This window comes from Hyaena hyaena, unplaced genomic scaffold (assembly GCF_003009895.1).
Source record: "Hyaena hyaena isolate Hyena2069 unplaced genomic scaffold, ASM300989v1 scaffold_1062, whole genome shotgun sequence".
Lineage (NCBI taxonomy): Eukaryota > Metazoa > Chordata > Mammalia > Carnivora > Hyaenidae > Hyaena > Hyaena hyaena.
In genome coordinates, this window is record NW_024081697.1 from 111005 (window position 1) to 117001 (window position 5997).

Consider the following 5997-nt stretch of genomic DNA (forward strand, 5'->3'; position numbering starts at 1 on the left):
TGGCATCCTGGCCCTGGTAGTGGAAAGGCAGCAATAACAGCTACATTTAGGATATCCCTGCCTTGCTTATAGACAAGCAACCACAAAGAGAATTATGGTACTTCCTGTAGAAGCAAGAGTATCTCTTCTTTAAACCTTCTCCGTATCATTAAAAACACAGTAAGGATGTGTAGATATGCCATTCGAATCCTCTGGTGCTCACATTTAAACTCAGGTTTTAAGAGCCTTGGAATGTACCCTTACTGTGATTATAATTAAATTCCATTTGCAGACAAGTTGGAAAAAGAAGCTTATTTGTCTCCATTTTGAGTTTAGTATTGTTTCTCGTGTAGCACCAGATTACCCCCAAAGATCATGGAATATTTGTATAACCATTGGCCCTATTCTCTGACAATGAATTTTCACAAAATGTACATAATTATGACCTATACCTTTTCTGATTATTTTACATATTCAATAGTTACTTGCCATCATTTCCTTAGTATTCCCAAAGGTTCTATTTTAAGGCTGCACTTTTGTGGGCTCCCAGTATGGACTGATAGAAAAGAAAAAAAATCACCCAAACCGACCTATAGTATCACCTTCATATTGTCATTCAGACAGAGTTGGAAAAGTCCCCATGGGGTACTTCTGAAATACACTCTAACACTTTCTCTGGAGAAAATGGAACTCAGTAGTTGGGATGAAACAAATTTTCTTTGAGGAGGTGACAGAATCCTTTAGTGTACTTTCTTTTTTCTTTTTTTTTCAGGAATATTCTTTTTTTATTATTTTTTATTTTTTTTTTTTACAAATAGTTTATTGTCAAATTGGTTTCCACATAACACCCAGTGCTCATCCCCACAAGTGCCCTCCTCCATGCCCATCCCCACACCCACATCCATCAGTCCTCAGTTTTTGTCAGCATTCAAGAGTCTCTCATGGTTTGCCTCTCTCCCTTTCCCCCACCATTTCCCCCTTGTTCATCAGTTAAGTTCCTCCTATACATGCAAACATATGATATTTGTCCTTCTCTGCCTTTAGTGTACTTTCAAATGTAGACAAAACTTTCTGTAGATTGATGCAACATTCTTGGATGAAAACTGTTCACAAATGATTGAATATTGTATCTTCAAAGACTTCAACTACTGTCAGCTATTAGGAAAATAGATATTCAGACTACAGACTGCAGAGGTGACAGTCCATCAGCAATTCTAATTTCACTGACTTTAAACATGCAAATATAAAGGAATCCTTAATAAAGGAGAGTTTGTTTTGTTTACCACTAAAGATATGATATACTTTTAAAAACTCCAGCTTTAAATCTTACTGTCTCCGTCGTAATGTTAAAATTGTGTTCGCCTATCTAATATCTAAGAGAGCTGTTGAAATTAGGAAAATATTTTCCTTTTGTTCAATTTCCTTGAATCTTTTGAGTATAAATGTCAAAAATAATTTATCTCTCATAAGCACCTTTTAAGTGTCTACCTGATGGTAAAGTTATGTCCATTCTTTTTAAGTATGAACACTAAAGAATGAAACAGGGACTATTATGTACTTAGAATGTAATTGGTAATTGAAAAATGTAAGCTAGAGGATGGCTGTTTTTTTTATTTAAAAAATTTTTAAATGTTTTATTTATTTATGAGAGAGAGAGGGAGAGAGAGAGAGAGCGTGAGCAGGGGAAGGTCAGAGAGAGAGAGGGAGACAGAATCTGAAACAGGCTCCAGGCTCTGAGCTAGCTGTCAGCACAGAGCCTGATGCAGGGCTTGAACCCATGAACCATGAGATCATGACCTGAGCCCAAGTTGGATGCTTAACTGACTGAGCCACCCTGGCTCCCCTTTTAAAATTTTTTTTACTGTTTATTTATTTTTGAGAGGCAGAGAGACAGAGCATGAACAGGGGAAGGGCAGAGAGAGAAAGAGACACAGAATCTGCAGCAGCCTTAAGGCTCTGATCTGTCAGCACAGAGCCCAACGCAGTGCTGGAACTCAAAAACCGCAAGATCATGACCTGAGCCAAAGTCGGCAGCATAAACAACTGAGTCACCCAGGTACCCCGGTAGCTGTTTTTTTCCATCAAAAAAATTCACCCTATGGTGTCGATAGTAAGTTTTAAAAGCCATTTCCCAGAGGCAAATGAATCCCATACTACACATTTAATAAATAAACAGCATTTAAAATATATGTAGAGAGGTGCCTAGATGGCTCAGTTTGTTAAGCACCTGGCTTTTGATCTCAGTTCAGGTCATGATCTCGGGGTCATGAGTTTATGCCCTATATTGAGCTCCATGCTAGATATGAAGCCTTCTTAAATTTTAAAAAATTTAATTAATTTAATTAAATACATTTATAATTCTAGATATAAATATAATGTCCAGTGATTCCTAGAGATACTTTTTATTAAGTATTTGATAAGTGGCTGTTTATAAATTGAGTTAGGTAATTTTACCTTTATTGACCAACAGAAAAAAACCAGGAAGATAAATGAATATTCCACAAGTGACTTCTGCTTTCTTTAAAACAAAACAAAACAGAAACAGAAAAACCAGGATCCAGGTACAAAAAGAATGTATGTGTTTCTTAAGAAGTTTCTGCTCTACTGCTAGTTGCTATAGATCCTCAGGAAACCAGGCAAAGCAAAAGCATGCTGATTCATTTCATTTTTGTTTGTGTGTGCTTATCTGTTTATTTTCCTGAAATTCTTTGATCACTCTGGCTTTTCATTTTCCATATTTCTGTGGCTATATGGACTGTTTCTGAAGATTAGCTCAATACATCAGAATGCCATCCCTCTTGCTTTGTTAAACTAGAAAAACACAGGGATTCTTAAATAACTGTACTCTCTTCCTCTTTTATTGAAGCTTCTCCAACAAATTGAACTCTCTAGGAACTTTCAAATAATGAGGATGACTAATGTTTATGTAGTTCTATAGTCCTGCATGTGTTTTGGAGTATCCAAGATTAGAATCTGTTGAAGTGATAAGTATCAACATAGCAATATAAATCTGCTATGCTTTGCTTAAGAATGTTTTTGCACAGAATAAAGTTTTGTATACAATGTCAGATTCAGGGTGACCATAAAGGAAAAATATTCCAGAATGAATGTTAACTCTCTGTATGTTTGGTTTGCCTATTTGCGTGTATGTGTATGTGTGTGTTAAGATCTAATACAGTAATTTCCTAATTAAATGATTTTTCTTCTGTGACAAAGAGTTTGTTACAAACAGTTCCTGGGTGAACAAATTTCTTCACATTCCCTTTGAAAGTAATTTAGTTCAGGGATATCTAATAGAAATGTATGCATTAATATAAACATTCTATATCTGTGCTGCTCAGTATGGTAACAGCTACATGTAACTTTTGAGTACTTGAAATGTGGTTAATGTGACTAAGGATTTGAATTTTCAGATTTTACTTGTTGTTTTTTTAACTTAAATTTTAGGTAGTTAGCATACAGTGAAATATTACTTAGCCACCAAAAAGAATAAAATCTTAACATTGGCAATGAAATGGATGGACCTAGAATGTATTACATTAAGCAATATAAGTCAATCAAATTTTCTTTAGTTTTAGTTAAGTTAAATTTATATAGCTATTTGTAGGAGCGCCAGGGTAGCTCACTCGGTTGAGCATCCAGCTTCGGCTCAGGTCATGATCTCACAGCTCATGAGTTCGAGCCCTGCGTCAGGCTCTGTGCAGACTGAACTTGGAGCCTGCTTCACATTCTGTGTCTTCCTCTCCCTGCTCCTCTCCTGCTCATGCTCTGTCTCTCAAAAGTAAATAAATATTAAATGTTAAAAATTAAAAAAAATAAGTATTTGTAACTGTATTGAACAACATAGATCCAGTTGATATATAAATGAGCTTGACATGATTAAAATCATTATTTTGTATAACGTAGCTGAGTATCTTCAGGGACCCAGAATTAAAGAGGGTATGTAATTCTTTCCCTGAGAAAAACCAGTGATACTAATAAAAGGAAAATGTAGGCAGTCATACTAGTTCAAAGTTTAGGCTCTAGAATGTAACAGATGAGCTCAAATTCTGTCTCTGATCCTCACATGTCATGTTACCTTAGATAAAATAGTTAAATTTCTTTGAGTCTTTATCTTCCAAATTGTAATTGGGGTATTAATAATGAAATTGTGTCTGTAACAGGCTTATCATTCAACACAGAGAAGTAATGGTGGTAATGATGACCCTGGTTATGATGGTATTACCTTCATACAATCAAACTCATTCAGTCCTTGTATTCTGTCTGTTAAAAATACTACCTCAGTTTCCTCAATTGGGAAAACTGAAGCTCAAAGTTATTATTTTCAAGATGACTTAGCCAACCCAAAATTTAAATTATAAGTCTAGTTAAAAGCCTGTTCTTTTCATCCTGCCACAATTGTCTCTATTGGTAGAACCAAATAGACTTCCAGTTAAGTGTAAACTAGTCGTTATCAACTACAAGTGTATCACTCTGAAGGTGATATTTAAATCATATTTATTCATGAGAATACTATGCTCAACTTTTAATCTGGAGGAAGGAAGAAAAGAGAAGAGAAGAAGGGAAGGGAAGGAAAGGGAAGGGAAGGGAAGGGAAGGGAAGGGAAGGGATAGGGAAGGGAAGGGGAGGGGAGGGAAGGGAAGGGGAGGGGAGGGAAGGGAAGGGGAGGGGAGGGAAGGGAAGGGAAGGGAAAGGAACGAAAAATAAAGCAAACAAGAAAAAAGGGTAGTAAGTCTTCCATAATCTATATTTGCGGAACATGCACTTGCTCATTTCTGAAAGAATATACATTTGCTCATTTCTGAGAGAAGGAAGGGGGAGGTGAATTAGAGGGAGATAAAGAGGATATAAGAACACATGAATATGAATGACTTATCTTGAGGTTTCAAGGCCTGCCTGCCTCTGCTTACATCTTTCAATCGGGAAATGCAAGATAAGGATTATAGAATATAGATTTCTGCCTTTAAAAAAAAATTCTGTCATGTTTTTTCATTGCCACCATTATATCAGGCATCAACTAATCAAATTAGCAACTCCTTCTTCCTTGGAGTGAAAATAGGGAGACAAAAGTCCAGCCACAAGAGGAGTCAAGTCACTTCTACATCTGACAATTCCAGAAAGACCTTGAAAAATATACCTTCAAAATTACTGTATATATTCTTCTACCTGAGTGGTGAAATCCTTTGACAAGTGTTCTCTAGAGATGAGAGTGATTTATGTTATAATTCAGTGGCAGAAAATAAAGTTGCCTTTAAACTCCAGAGATGGAATTGACATTTTTCTTGGTAAATCCAAGAAATCTAGGTCATGATTCCTTACTCGTAAATAACCGACCCTTGATGGGCTATAGTAATTAATTATAAAAGCTTTAAAAATGTATATATTTGTGTAGTCCATGATTGGCAGACTGAAGAAGTAAACATTATGTATCCTGCACATATTTGTCACAATTTCAAAAATGTATTTATTTAAATTCAAGTTAGTTCACGTACAGTGTGGTATTGCTTTCAGGAGTAGAACACAGTGATTCATCACTTACATAGAACACCCAGTGCTCATCCCAACAAGTGCCCCCTTAATGCCCATCACCCATTAGCCCATCCCCCTAACCCTCTCCCATCTAGCAACCATCAGTTTCTCCTATGTATTTAAGAATCTTTAATAGTTTGCCTCCCTCTGTATTTTTCTTACTTTTCCTTCCATTCCCCTATGTTCATCTGTTCTGTTTCTTAAATTCCACCTATGAATGAATCATATGATATTTGTCTTTCTCTGACTAACTTACTTCACTAAGCATAATACATTCTAGTTTCATGCACATTGTTGCAAATGCCAATATTTCATTCTTTTTGATTGTCAGGTAGTATTCTATTATATATATACACCAAAAAAACTGGTAGAACATATATGTGAATTCAACAAAGTCCCAGGATATAAAAACCAACATACAGAAATTGGTTACATTTTATACACCAATAATGAAGCAACAGAAAGAGAAATCAAGGAATTGATTCCATT